Source organism: Pelophylax lessonae (genome assembly GCF_965119305.1).
Source record: "Pelophylax lessonae genome assembly, chromosome: 3".
NCBI classification, from domain to species: domain Eukaryota; kingdom Metazoa; phylum Chordata; class Amphibia; order Anura; family Ranidae; genus Pelophylax; species Pelophylax lessonae.
Genome location: NC_138770.1, coordinates 474,135,900 through 474,152,119, shown reverse-complemented (window position 1 = coordinate 474,152,119; position 16,220 = coordinate 474,135,900). Strand labels below are relative to the sequence as shown.

At 48.7% G+C, this 16,220-nt stretch overlaps 1 protein-coding gene across 2 annotated transcripts in view; it reads right to left on the bottom strand.

Annotated features, from left to right (window-relative positions):
* Positions 1-16,220, bottom strand: part of TBCE (tubulin folding cofactor E) — a 750,803-nt gene that overhangs the window by 610,907 nt on the left and 123,676 nt on the right. The gene's annotated exons all lie outside the window — the stretch shown is intronic.

Sequence of the window (16,220 nt, the reverse complement as noted above, 5' to 3'; positions counted from 1 at the left end):
GAAACGACGTTGCGGCCCGCCCTCTTCACAGTCTCAGCTGTCTCCTGCCGGCTTCCGTGGAGGAACCGGCAGTGTCTTGTGATGCTGCACCCGGCTTGCGGCTGTGCGCCGCGGATGTCCCCAGGAGGAGGAGGCACAGCGAGATCCCCTTCCTTCGGTATCTCCGGACCATCCACTCCCCATCCTCCATCCCTGGATCTGTGAACACACCTGTGGCTGGGTGCTTGCGTCCCAACCACCCTCGGCACCTATCGTTGGGGATCCATGCTTTTCACCTGAATGCTGATGTTGATTCTCTTAAATGTAAGTGCATTGCAATAACTTTGTTTTTAATTTAAACACTACTCTGACCTGGCGCCCTTGTTTCGTTTATTATCATGGGCAGAGGTGGTGAACGAGGAATCATGCTCACTGTCAGAGCAGTCGAAGTGCGTGGACGCGAACCCCATGGGGTGACTTGCGTCAGCGGCGACCGAATCAGCCTCAGAATCTGAGGAGGCAGAGGAAGCAGGAGAAGGCAGTGGGCACTTTTTGCCAGGTCTCTTCTGTAAGACCGTGTCTACTTTAGACACTAAAGATTGTAGGACCGCCATAGCAGAATGGGATCCCGAGGATCCCCTCCCCCCTTCTGAGGGTGGGTCCGGTGGTGAGACATCTTCAGCAGGCTCCACGACACCCTGGTGCAGCAATGGGAACACAGTATAAAGTTTAACAATAGCTATGACGTAACCCCAGCAGCGCTGATTCCTGTGGAACTACAGGTCCCAGAACACTGCAATAGAAAAAAAAATAGGGAGATACTGCCCCCAGGACTCACCACCACACGTGTCTCAGCAGCAACCAGGAGAGAGAGGAATGAGCGCCAATCGCCTTAAGCTCGCCGATCTGTGCTGTCACTAGAGGCCGCGGCATACTGCACTATGCAGGTACAAGAAAATGGCCGCCGCATCTGCTCAAATGGACAGCTCCACCGAAACATGGCCGTCGGTTTTCGGGGAAATGGCAGCCAAGCGGCCGCACATGGAGCCCCGACAAAATGGCGGCGCCACCTGCGAGCACACAAAGCACCCGGATCGGTTACAAATCCAGGGAGCCTGCTAGGGACCCCCCCAACACGCAACGCTCCTGGGATGACACTTGGCTGCACAGCTACTCGGTGACTAGTAGTTTCACCCCACCTCACTAAGATGACCTGTTTATAAATTAACGTCCCCTGACACCCACAGGGGGTTAGGGGTAGAGAGGGGGAGAGCCTATGCAGAGAGATTCCACTAGTGAAGATGGGAAAGGATAGGGGAGGGCAGAGTATAAGGGAGACCAACCGACCCCGGGAAGACTCTGCGTTAACCCTAAACTTCCCGAGGGAGAAGGGGGGACTACTCACCATACCATTGGATCTCGTCAGGGGTCACTTCAGGCAGATCACCTCCTCACCTCGGAACGAGGGGCACTGCGGGCCCGAGGAATGCTGCGACTCCAGCCGCAACCAGGTCATGTGCGTCCGTGCGAGATGTCCCACTCGCAAGCACCTCCTTCCAGTGGGACCATGTCGCGGCCCACCTAGCGCGGATACCCTTTCACGTTGTCTTTACTTTCTTGGTGGTAATATATGCAGTGTTGGGGTAGTTACTCAAAAATGTAACTAGTTACTAGTTACTTCTGTAAATTGTAATGAGATTACTTTACAAGTTACTGCATTTGAAAAGTAACTTCACTACTTATTACTTTACTCTCCTCTTTCTTAATTGACCGTGTAGAAGAAGATACATGACACTCTTTCTGCATAGAGTTTATTGTATAAACACAGGCTTTGGGAAACATGAGAACAAAACCTGAAAAAAACAGAATAAAACATAAAGTGCAACAAAAAGTCAAACTTCATCCCTCTCTATTCTTTGAAATAACGATTGTATCGCACGGCTTGGGTAACGAAGGAAAGCGCGTTCCTATAGACTAGTAAAGTAGTGTAGTTACCTCCTATAGCCTAGTAAAGTACTGTAGTTACCAATATTAGTATTGTAACTAGTTACTTTACTTAGTTACCAAAAAAAGTAATGTAGTTACTGTAATCAGTTACTTTGTAACTAGTTACCCCCAACACTGAATATATGCTATCCATTACTTTCATTCAACCACATTGGTTTATTTACCTTTTATGAGGTTGCCCTATGTATTGCTATACACATAGTACCTACTTCACTCCTTCAGGTTTGGTTCTCCAGGACCTCATTCAAGCCTCACTCCTGTAGCATCTCATTATACCTATTATATTTACTTATACAGTTTCTGCTACCCTTACAGATATATGCTCCTATGGTGAGCGGAGGCTTGGTGATCCACTATTGGAGAGCCTCACTACACATTTTTGTCTCCATGTGCCCGCCTAATGTGGGCGGCCTCCGCTCCCTCAGTTCCCCCGGCTGGACATACCCCCGGATGATTCGCTACCCCAAAAACGGCTCATTCCCTATTGTAAGTCACACCTTTGATAGGCTATTGAGGCTTACGTGCCTTGGATATATTGTTGCTCATGTATGTATATCTCTTATAGATACTTACTTGAACTATGCCTACTCCTGATGAAGTGAATTTTTTCACGAAACGCGTTGAGTTCAATACAGGCAATTCCATTACTACAAGCTTATACTATGCAATTTTTTATTTTTTGACCCCATTATTATGTACTTTATCAATATGTATAACCATGACAACATTGTACTACTGTGTATCATCCTTATGATTTTATTATACCAATATATTTATATTTGTGTCATTCATGTTTATTCTCATTTTATGGGTTACATGCTTTTATTCAATAACAGTGGTTTCACTTATATTGGTCTACGGATCTTCATTATTGGTCTAAAGTTTTAATAAACATACCATCTTACCATTTATTTGTTTTTTCCTCATTTTTGTATTCTTTATTAGCTGGTCACACTTCATATAAAGTCCCAAATTCATGTTTGTTCTTTTGCTTTATGGCATATAGGGATGAAGACTCTGTTGGTCACGAGTCTCATATAAAATCCCAAATCCCCATTCCCCCCCCTGGTGTTCTACCAACCTTCAACTACTCATTACCGACCTTGGCGATTCCTTGACTACACTTTTGCTTGCTATATCTGCTATTGGACCCTGGCTTGCTCACCTCCTGGTGGGGCGATCCTGAGGACTGTGACTTGGTACTAACACGCAGCAAACTCCATCTCCACCATAAGGAGCTTTGGTGAAAACCGGTTAGTACTTAGATTCCGCACCTCAGGTGAGCCTGCATCATCTGCCTGGGTGACCTGCCTGTGTTCCTATCCTGCGGGTTCCTGTGTAAGCTTCCACTGCTATAGCTATTGGTCTTCGAGCCTGACCCCTGATCGTGACAGTCCAGCAGTTGATTGTAGTTCTCACAGGAACAAATAAAAGAAGAAAATAACAAAAGGAAAAAAATTCAGTTTAAAAAGGAGAAAAAGGAAAAAAATGCCAGGACCAGAGATCCCAGCAGGGAGCTAGGTCCTTACTCCTGACTAGGCAGAAAAAAAAACTGAGATCCTAGAGCAAGAAGAGGGGGTATACCACCTGGGACTGCCCCATAGGCGTAGGTAAGCTCTGTTAACTTTGTTAACTCTTTTCCGCCTAGTGTCCTACTCCTAGGAAGAGCAGCATAACCCTTCGGTCAAATGAAGATATGACGCTGTGTCTGTCAATGAATGAAAGAGAAAAGCATTGTTTACATAGGCATATCCCAGTTCTCTATGCTTTACTAATGATCGGCAGCTGCCAGAGGAAATCAAGTCCCCCGGGACCCGCAGATCGGTTTCTGGTGTGAATTATCACAGCAAAAGGGGCCTGCCGGTAGCACACACACGCCATGCAGGCGGAAGCGTAGGATCACATATATATATATATATATATACACACAAACCCGATTACAAAAAAGTTGGGACAGTGTACAAATTGTGAATAGAAACAGAATGCAATGATGTGGAAGTTTCAAATTTCAATATTTTATTCAGAATACAACATAGATGACATATCAAAATGTTTAAACTGAGAAAATGTATGATTTTAAGGGAAAAATAAGTTGATTTTAAATGTCATGGCATCAACACATCTCAAAAAAGTTGGGACAAGGCACTGTTTACCATTGTGGGGCATCCCCTCTTCTTTTTTTAACTGTCTGCAAATGTCTGGGAACTGAGGATACAAGTTGCTCAAGTTTACAAATAGGAATGTTGTCCCATTCTTGACTAATAAAATGGTAAAAACTGGCGCACAGCGGGTGGCTTAAACGAGGAAATTGAGACCAACTCTCTTATTTAATCTTATTTAATATCCTTTGAATTAGGTTCTTGTTTGATTCGGCTCTTATTGATTGCAATACCTAATATTAATCTTTCACAATAGCGATTTATATGGTTGGAAATATTCAATAGGTTTTATTAGTAGATGTTTTTATAACAATAGTTTTTATAACAATAGCTTTTATACATATCTTTATATATAAATAAAAAAAAAATTTATATAAATATATTTTTTAAACCTTCTGTGACATTTTTATATATATATATATATATATATATATATATATATAATTCATTATTTGTCATTATCTATTATTATTTATTATAATTTTACTATAATTTTGTGTATTTTTATTATTTTTTTCTTATTCTATTTTTTTCTTATTTTATTTTTTACTTTTTATTATTTTTTCCTTTTTATTTTTATATTTAATTATATTTATTTCTTTATTTGTATTTATTTTTACCATTTTCATTTTTAGCTTTATTTTTACTTAATTTCCATCTGATTTGTGATCATCATCTATTTCCATATATATTTATATATCATTATTTATTTTACCATTATTTCAGTTAGTTTTTCATTCCTTAACCACTGCTTGAATTAGTTGCACAAAGTACACTGTTAGTAAGATGTTCAGTTAATTGTATTACTTGTATTATATGAGCATGTTGCAGCCGTTCTGCCGAGCAGGCAGATGTGGCGAACATTAGGACCCAGTTGGTCCTGCCTCTCTGCCTATTTAAGCCCTTATCCAAAATGGCGCATCATCGGCCTGAAGAAGGAGCGCCTGCTCCGATAACGCGTCAGAACAGTTTTCCACTTTGCCAAACTCCATTTTAAATTAACCTTGGCCCAGAGAAAATGCCTGTGCTTCTGGATCATGTTTCGATATGGCTTATTTTTTGGCCTATAGAGTTTTAGCCGGCAACGGCGAATGGCACAGTGGATTGTGTTAACCGATAATGTTTTCTGGAAGTATTCCTCAGCCCATGTTGTGATTTCCATTACAGTAGCATTCCTGTATGTGATGCAGTGCCGTCTAAGGGCCCGAAGATAACAGGCATCCAGTATGGTTTTCCGGCCTTGACGCACAAAGATTGTTCCAGATTCTCTGAATCTTTTGATGATATTATGCACTGTAGATGATGATAACTTCAAACTCTTTGCAATTTTTCTCTCAGAAACTCCTTTCTGATATTGCTTCACTATTTTTCGCCGCAGCATTGGGGGAATTGGTGATCCTCTGCCCATCTTGACTTCTGAGAGATACTGCCACTCTGAGAGGCTCTTTTTATACCCAATGATGTTGGCAACTGACCTAATAAGTTGCAAATTGATTCTTCAGCTGTTCCTCATGTTTATATATTTAACTTTTCCGGCCTCTTATTGCTACCTGTCCAAACTTATTTGGAATGTGTAGCTCTCATGAAATCCGAAATGAGCCAATATTTGGCATGACATTTCAAAATGTCTCACTTTCAACATATGATATGTTATCTAAATTATATTGTGAATAAAATATAAGTTTAGGAGATGTGTAAATTAGTCCATTCCTTTTTTACTCGCAATTTGTACAGTGTCCCAACTTTTTTGGAATTGGGTTTGTGTATATATATTGTACAGGACGCCAAGGTTGGGCCCTGGACGGGTGCTATATAGCCCCGATATTTGGGTTATGGTCCCTTTAAGGGAAATGTAGCAGTACTCAGGGGGTCACCCAAGACGAGTGAGGAATTCCCGGGAGTAGCCTGAAACAGGAGAGGACTGACTCGCAGTTCTCTCTGGATTAATAGAGAGATATTTGGGACCCGGGATTTCGGAGACCCTGAAGTGATATTCGGGTGGGAAGGGGTCTCTACCTCTGACTACGAGGATTCCAGCACACACAGGGTTAAGAACCTCCAGGAAGCAGCTCTTAAAAAGACAGGAAGTAGAAATAGGTGTGGTGATGAGGAGGAGTTGGGGTATGCATCTGTCTGGGAAAGCTGTGAGTTTGGCTGCAGGCTGCAGAAAACTGGACTTAATTAAGGACTGTTAAACCTTGGGGCGAAGGTTCATCTACAAACCGTATGTGCTTTACTTTTCCTTTGTGCTGAAGATAAGCGGACTTTATTTTCTATTTTTATGCTGGTGTGCTGCTGGAAGCCTTATTTCGTTTTATGTGCTAAATAAAAGCCTTTTTGTTTAAGTTTAACGTTTTGCACTCAGTCCTGTGGAGCTACAGTCCCCTCAAACATTACAACTGGTGTTTCGGATGCGGGCAGAGTGCACTTGCAGCCACAAAAGCTGTTTAAAATGTACAACTGACATTTAAAGAGACAGCGTACTTATGGCATGTCTTGGGTGAAATCAGCTCAGACACTGCAAACAACAGGAAAAAGCATGGAGAAGGTCATCAAAGCTTTGGCGCAAGCCATCGTGACCCAGCGGCAAGCCGTGACCCAGCAGCAAGCAAGCCTCAGCAGAGGCAAACCGTCACCATGAGGAAGCCATGGCCCAGCAGCAGCAGGCCCTGGCACAGGCTGTAGCTGCACAACAGGAAAGCACACGGTTGCTAGCCGCCCAGTTTACTGCCCAGCAGGAGTTCACACGAGCACAAGTGGCGGCCTTGCAGGAGGCAGTACAGCATCTGGCTCAGGGACGAGAGCAACCGGTCATCGCCTCTGGCAACCAGGTGTCCATGAGAGCCAGCTATTTTTTGCAAAAACTGACAGCCAGCGATGATGTGGAGGCTTTTCTCGCCACCTTTGAGAGGATAGCAGAGAGAGAGGGGTGGCCCCGTGACCAATGGGCTGGCATTATCTCCCCTTTCCTCACTGGTGACCCGCAAAAAGCCTACTTTGACCTCCCATCAAAGCATATCAGAGACTATGAGCGTCTGAAGGCAGAGATCCAGGCCCGTCTGGGAGTGACCACAGCTGTCCGGACTCAGCGGGGGCACCGCTGGAGGTACAAACCTAGCCAACCACCCCGTTCCCAAATGCACAACTGGTACAGCTGGTCAAAACAAATGTTTGTAACCAGAAAAGTTAACAGGCCCACAAATGGTAGAACAGGTGGTGATGGACTGGTATCTGCGGTCCCTGCCAGAGGACCTACAGCGCTGGGTAAGCCATGGAGAACCTGCAACCGCTGACCAGCTGGTAGAGTTGGTCAAAAGGTACACCGTAGTGGAGGACCTGCTCGGACCTGCCAAGCGTCGGGAACCCATGCAAAGGGCAACCAGGCCAGCCACAGCACCTAGGAGAGAAGCCCTACCAAATGTTGGAACCCACAAACCTGCATCACCTTCTGCAGAACCACGAAAGGTGGTCCATGTCCCAAGGATGGGGGACATACAGTGTTGGCGATGTCGGTCCTGGGGGCATACCCGGGCCCACTGCCCACTTCAGGAGGAGTTAATGGATTGCAGGACCAGTCGGAGAAGTTCCTTCTATGTGCAAAGGGCACGTGCCACTCATTTTGATCTGGCTGCAGGACAGTTTGAGTGTGAAGTGTTGGTTAAACCACCTTCCGGCCAAGGCTCTACTTGACACCGGTAGCATGGTGACACTGGTACATACCAGGGTGATCGGGAGGCTTGGCCCAGTAAGTAAAACCCTACGGGTAGTGTGTATCCATGGGGACACCAGGGAGTACCCCCTGGTGTCGGTGACTGTTGCCTATGGTCGTGCCTCAGTGACACAAGTTGGGGTGGTAAGAAACCTGATACATGACATCATAGTGGGGCGGGACTGTCCGCTGTTTTTTGAACTGTGGAATCAGGTACAATGTGAGCTGCCTGGACAGCTAAGAGGACTGGGGACACGGGGCCTCAAAAGGACAGAGTCTGAGGGGTCCGGGCCTGATATCCCCACAACACACCGCCCTAACGTGGAAATGCCTGTCCTTGAAAGTGACTTCACCGAGAATGGGGATAATGCTCCGGGGGTCAAAACCGAGCTGGCCTCTGAGGAGGGGGAAGTCTCCCCATTACAGGTTACGTTGGGGGGAGGATGACGAGGAACTCTCCCCGTTGCAGTTCCCGGTGGAGGAGGTTGAAGGGGAAACATCCTCAATGCCGGTGCACCCAGACCTGGATGTATCCAGGGGTGCGTTTGGCACCACCCAATTACGGGACCCTACCTTGGTCAATGCTCGAGAGCAGGTTTCCGTTATTGATGGGGTGCCACAACTGCCAGGTGTAGACCAGAAGTTTCCTCATTTTGCGTTGAAGGGGGACTTGGTTTATCGAGTGGCTGAAAGCCGAGGGGAAACTGTAGAGCAGTTGCTGGTTCCCCAGCCATATAGGTGGATGCTTCTCCACCTAGCCCACAACGACGCACTAGGAGGATACCTGGGGCGGAAATAACAGAAACCAGGATAACCGACAGGTTCTTCTGGCCAGGGGTGAAGGCCGAGGTTAAAAGATATTGTGCATCTTGTCCCACTTGCCAGTTAACTGCCCCAGTATCCCACTACAGAAATCCCCTGGTACCCTTACCAATCATTGAGGTGCCATTTGAGCAGATTGCCATTGATCTCGTAGGACCCCTGGTCAAGTCAGCACAGGGGGCACCAATATATATTGGTCGTCCTAGATTACGCAACTAGGTATCCAGAAGCAGTCTCTTTAACCGCTTGCCGACCGCCGCGCGACTATTTACGTCGGCAGTCAGCCCCTCACAGGCAAAGCGACGTAGAGCTACGTCGTTAACCCGTAAGGCTCTAGGGAGCGAACGCGCGTCGCTGGAGGCGCGTTCCCGCTCCTGCGAGGTCACAGACCCCCAGCGCGTGTGCCCGGCGGACCCGATGTCCGCCGGGCACTCACGATCGTCCGTTAGAGCGGGAGAAAGGCAGTGCGACGAGTGTGTGTGTGAGTGAGAAGGAGCTGCGGGGGAGACGTGCGGGAAACCTCCTGGGGGAAGCCTGGGACCACCGAACGGGGGCGGCAACGGACGTTCAGGGGGGCTGAAGAACTGGGAGTGAGCTGGTGACCCGGAACAGCAGCACGTGAGTAGGTGACTGATCAGCTGTTTGGCAGCTGGTGGGGGGAACCAGAGGGGAATAGCTAGGGTCTGTAGGCGACTGACTGTGCTCTGCGACTGCGACTGACTGCGCTCTGTGACTGATCGGGCTCTGCGACTGACCGGGCTGTGCGACTGTGAGTGTTGTGCAACTTTGCTCTGCGACTGACTGCGCTCTGCGACTGACTGACCAGGCTGTGTGACTGACCGGCTGGGCGACTGAGTGTTGTCCAACTGACCGGGCTGTGCGACTGACGTGGCTGTGCGACTGAGTGTTGTGCGACTGAGTGTAGTGCGACTGATCGGGCTGTGCGACTGTGTCGTGCAACTGTGAGTGTTGTGCGACTGACCGGGCTGTGCGACTGTGAGTGTTGTGTGACTGAGTGTTGTGCGACTAACCGGGCTGTGCGACTGTGAGTGTTGTGTGACTGACCGGGCTGTGCGACTGTAAGTGTTGTGCGCTGAGTGTTGTGCGACTGACTGGGCTGTGCGACTGAGTGTTGTGCGACTGGAAGTGTCAAGTGAGTGTAGCGGAGTACCAGAGGGTGAGAAGGTAGAGTTAGGAAGCCAGGAAACAGCCACACAGGATAGACTTAAATTACTGAATCCCCATTAGATTAGACTAGTAGGTACAATGCCCGGCGGGTGTGGAGATGCGACTCGGTGTACATCTTGTGATATGTATGCGTTCCTCGAACATGAGATCGAGGGTGAATACAAATGCACAAAGCGTAAGCACGTTGTTTCCCTGGAAGCTCAGGTCCTGAATCTAGGGAAGCAGCTGGCAACACTGAGACGTATGTCCATGCTGAAGGAGAACTGGGATCTTCCCCATCAGGCGCAGGCAGGAGCCTGCACAGAGGTGGGCGGAGTATTGGAGGTGTCGGCATCAGAGCAGAGTAGAGGGGTGACAGTTAGGAGGGGTAGAAGGGAACAAGGCAAGGAGGCCGGTCCTGGGCTGGAGCACCCCAATAAATACGCCCCATTGCGTGATGTTGGGGAAACCAGTCAGGGACCAGCATTGCTGGAGCAGAGCGACGCCCCTAGCTGCCAGGGGAAGAACTCCTCCAGTGAGGCCGGAAGAAAGGGAAAGGAATGACAGGTGCTGGTGGTAGGGGACTCAATCATTAGAAGGACAGACAGTGCAATCTGTCACAAAGACCACGAGCGCCGAACAGTCTGTTGTTTACCGGGCGCTCGGGTTTGGCACATCGCGGATGGGGTGGACATTACTGGGTGGGGCTGGGGAAGACCCAGCTGTCATGGTACACGTGGGTACCAATGACATAGGCAGAGGAAGATGGAGATTCCTAAACGATTTCAGGGACTTAGCCAGCGGGGAGAAAGATTCAGAGGGCACAAATGGGGACATTAGCGGTAGGGTGTTCAGAGCTCCTAAACCCAAGGTGGGTATGGGCAGTGGCGTCTCCAGCTTTCATATTTAGGGGGGGCACATGGGGGGACGGGATCAAAAGTAGGGGGGCCAACTATAAAACGCAATTTTTATATATATATATATATATATATATATATATATATATACACATACACATACATACATACACCCGCCGGCCTGTCTGTTGTGTTGCTAGCAGGGGCGTTGCTAGGTGGGAAAAAGACCAGGGGCTTCAGCCTGAAGGTAAATTTGATAACCACTCCCACATTTTAAAGTCCCACCCAAGCTCCTCCCACATTTAAAAAGTACCGCCCATACTCCACCCAATGCCCCCCCCCTCAGTCAAAGGTCAGACATGGGGTGCTATGGAGCATGGTACAGGGGGTCAGGAGAGGAGAGGAGAGAAGAGGTGAACAGGGAGTCAGGAGGAAAGAAGAGGAGAACAGGGAGTCAGGAGGAGAGAAGAGGAGAACAGGGAGTCAGGAGGAGAGAAGAGGAGAACAGGGAGTCAGGAGGAGAGAAGAGGAGAACAGGGGGTCAGGAGGAGAGGAGCACAGGGGGTCAGGAGGAGAGAAGAGGAGAACAGGGAGTCAGGAGGAGAGAAGAGGAGCACAGGGGGTCAGGAGGAGAGAAGAGGAGCACAGGGAGTCAGGAGGAGAGAAGAGGAGAACAGGGAGTCAGGAGGAGAGAAGAGGAGAACAGGGAATCAGGAGGAGAGAAGAGGAGAACAGGGGGTCAGGAGGAGAGAAGAGGAGCACAGGGGGTCAGGAGGAGAGAAGAGGAGCACAGGGAGTCAGGAGGAGAGAAGAGGAGCACAGGGGGTCAGGAGGAGAGAAGAGGAGCACAGGGAGTAAGGAGGAGAGAAGAGGAGCACAGGGAGTCAGGAGGAGAGAAGAGGAGCACAGGGGGTCAGGAGGAGAGAAGAGGAGGAGAGGAGAACAGGGGGTCGAGAGGAGAGGAGAGGGAAGTCAGACATGGGGTGGTACACCAATGAAGCACATACTCCTCCCAGTTTGACCCATAAAAGCAAAAAAAGGTGCTTGATAAAAAGGTAGGAAAAGAAATAAGTAGAAGGATGGGACCTGTCTATGGGGATCTGAACCCAATTCACTGAAACCTACACTGACCCCCCCTACACTGATCCCTTCACTGACACCTACACTGACCCCTGCACCGACACCTTCACTGACCTCTACACTGACCCCCCTACACTAACACTTACACTGACCCCCTACACTGATCCCCCCTACACATTGACTCCTAAAATGACCCCCCTACACTGACCCCCCTGCATTGACCCCTTCACTGACCCCCCCCCACATTGACACCTACACTGACCCCCCCTACACTGACCCCTTCACTGACACCTACACTGACCCCTCCCCCCCACATTGACACCTACACTGACCCCCCTTCACTGACACCTACACTGACCCCCTTCACTGACACCTACACTGACCCCCCTTCACTGACACCTACACTGACCCCTCCTACACTAACCTCCCTACCCTACACTGACACCTACACTGACCCCCTTCATTGACACCTACACTGACCCCTTCACGTACACCTACACTGACCCCCCTTCATTGACACCTACACTGACCCCCCTTCATTGACACCTACACTGACCCCCTTCATTGACCCCTTCACTGACACCTACACTGACCCCCCTTCATTGGCACCTACACTGACCCCGTTCATTGACACCTACACTGACCCCTTCACTGACACCTACACTGACCCCCCTTCATTGACACCTACACTGACCCCCTTCATTAACACCTACACTGACCCCCTTCATTTACACCTACACTGACCCCCTTCATTTACACCTACACTGACCCCCCTTCATTGAAACCTACACTGACCCCCCTTCATTGACACTTACACTGACCCCCCTTCATTGACACCTACACTGACCCCCCTTCATTGACACCTACACTGACCCCCCTTCATTGACACCTACACTGACACCTACACTGACCCCCCTTCATTGACACCTACACTGACCCCCTTCATTGACACCTACACTGACCCCCCTTCATTGACACCTACACTGACACCTACACTGACCCCTTCACTGACACCTACACTGACCCCCCTTCATTGACACCTACACTGACCCCCTTCATTGACACCTACACTGACCCCCCTTCATTGACACCTACACTGACACCTACACTGACCCCTTCACTGACACCTACACTGACCCCCCTTCATTGACACCTACACTGACCCCCTTCATTGACACCTACACTGACCCCCCTTCATTGACACCTACACTGACCCCCCTTCATTGACACCTACACTGACACCCCCACACTGACACCTACACTGACCCCCTTCATTGACACCTACACTGACACCTACACTGACCCCCCTTCATTGACACCTACACTGACCCCCTTCATTGACACCTACACTGACCCCCTTCATTGACACCTACACTGACCCCCTTCATTGACACCTACACTGACCCCTTCACTGACACCTACACTGACCCCCCTTCATTGACACCTACACTGACCCCCCTTCATTGACACCTACACTGACCCCCTTCATTGACACCTACACTGACCCCCTTCATTGACACCTACACTGACCTCTCCTACACTGACACCCCCACACTGACCCCTCCTACACTGACACCCCCACACTGACACCTACACTGACCCCTCCTACACTGACCCCTCCTACACTGACACCTACACTGACCCCCTCCTACACTGACACCCCCACACTGACACCTACTCTGACCCCTCCTACACTGACCCCTCCTACACTGACACCCCCACACTGACACCTACTCTGACCCCTCCTACACTGACCCCCGCCACACTGACACCCCCACACTGACACGTACTCTGACCCCTCCACACTGACCCCCACCACACTGACACCTACACTGACCCCTCCTACACTGACACCCCCACACTGACCCCTCCTACACTGACACCTACACTGACCCCTCCTACACTGACACCCCCACACTGACACCTACACTTTACTTACTGTGTAATTACATCTGGCGGCGCCAATTACCTCCCTATTCACTTTACACTTGTACTTGGGCACTCACCTTCTCCCAGCCGAGGCTCCGTCCCGCCGAGGCTGCATCCCTTCTTCCCGCCGAGGCTCCGCCCCCTTCTTCCCGCCGAGGCTCCGCCCCCTTCTTCCCGCCGATGCCTGCCAGCAGCAGCAGACTGAAGGAGTTGCCACTGCAGATCTGTCAGAACACGCTGGGCAGGACACCGGCTGACACCCCCTAGTGCGTGGCACCCGGCCCGCCCCCGTTGGTACGCTACTGCAATCCAAGGTGTCTTCACTGCCCACCTCTCCTCCAATCCCTGCTGGCTGGGGAGGAAGGAGACGGGGAGGGACTGATTATAACTACTGCATGTGTACCCACAGCATGTATAATAAACCTGAATTATACACTGCTGTGTCCACATACAGTAGTTACAATCAGTCCCTCCCCGTCTCCTTCCTCCCCAGCAATGTAACCTCCGCTGTTTGTCTCTGTTCATGGGCTGTCTGACAAAGGGGGCGGGTCCCGCATATCAGTTCCGCCCATCCCCGACATCAGAGCTACATTTTGACAGCTCTACTCTCTCTCCTTGCAGCTGCCTGGTTTCCCATCAATCCGCGGAGACGCAGAATGAGAATCCATGACTTTTGTTGTGCACATAAATTGGGGGGGCACATGGGGGGGCACAGACTAATTTTGGTGGGGCCATGGCCCCCTCTGGCCCCCCCCTAGTGACGCCACTGGGTATGGGGAAAAATCACAAGAGCAGCCTAAAAACATCAAATGAGGATATATGTAACCGGTCAAAATTACAAGGTTTGTATATCAATGCCAGAAGCCTGGCCAACAAGATGGGAGAGCTGGAGCTGCTGATGTTGGAGGAGGACTTAGATTTTGTCGGGATAACAGAGACGTGGTTCGACAGCTCTCATGACTGGATGGCGACCATTCAGGGGTATTCCCTTTATCGCAGAGATAGAGAAGGTAAAAAAGGGGGAGGGGTATGTCTGTATATTAACCACTTTACGTCTGCTCACAGTAATACTACTGCGGCAGAGTGGCTCGTTATCGTCTGACGACGTAGTATTAACGTCGTCAGACACTCCCCCTTCTGGGCGGCGCTTGTGCGCCGCCGGAGGCTCGCTCCCGCTGTTTTCATTCACAGCGGGAGTCGGGCCAGGGGAGGAGCAGCAGCGATCGCCGCTGCTCTGCCCCGATCGCCGGGGATCTAGTGTGGAGATCCGCCCGCCTGTGTAAACACAAGCGGACGGATCTCCATAGTGACAGGGAGTGACAGATCGGACTGTTCAGCATAGCTGGACATCCGATCTGTCCATGACTCACTCAGTCACCTCCCCCCCTACACGTCAGTAAGCACCAGGCATACATTAACCCCTCCCTCTCCAATAAAATTAACCCCTTCCCTGCCAGTGTCATTTTTACAGTAACAGTGCATATATATAGCACTGATTACTGCAGTAATGTCACTAGTACCCCCAAAAGTGTCAAAAATGTCAGTCAAGGGTCCGATCTGTCCGCCGCAATGTCGCAGTCCCACAAAAAAAAAAATCGCAGATCGCCGCCATTACGCGTTAAAAAAAAAAAAAACACCAAAAATGACAGAAATCTTTCCCTTTGTTAGTAAACGCAATAACTTTTGCGCAAACCAATCAAAATACGCTTATTGCGATTTTTTTTACCAAACATAGGTAGCAGAAAACAAATTGGCCAAAAATTTTTTAAAAAATTGGTTTTTACATCTTTTTTGGGGGGAATTTCATATAAAAAAGTTAAAAATATTGTTATTTTTTCAAAATAAACGCTCTTTTTTTGTTTATAGCGCAAAAAGTAAAAATCGCACAGGTGATCAAATACCACCAAAAGAAAGCTCTGTTTTTGGGAAAAAAAGGACGTAAATTTCGTTTGGGTACGGCGTCGCATGACCGTGCAATTGTCAGTTGAAGTCGCACAGCGCCGAATCGCAAAAAGTGGCCTGGACGGAAGACAGCAAAATCATCCGGTGGTAAAGTGGTTAAGAACAGTGTACAGGTAAATATGAGGGATGATATTAATAATGGAGCTATGGACGAGGTAGAATCCCTATGGGTAGAACTTCAAAGGGAAGGCACTGTGGGGAAGGTAATATTGGGCGTATGCTATAGGCCCCCCAACTAGAGGGAGGAGGGGGAGGCGGACCTCCTTTTAGAGATAGGATTGGCAGCAAGGATGGGAAATGTTAATATAATGGGGGACTTTAATTATCCAGATATAAAAATAAAAATTAACCGATAATTAAACCAATTAATTTATAAAAATTGGGACTTTATATGAGGTACTGCCCATCCCGGATTACCCTAATGCTTCGCAAAGAAGGGGGGGGGGGGGTAAAGAAAAGGTAAAAAATATATATAATATTGTGACAACTGGCGTATTGATAAAAAAGGGTAAAAAAGTACAAATCCATATATGTAAACATTATTATAAT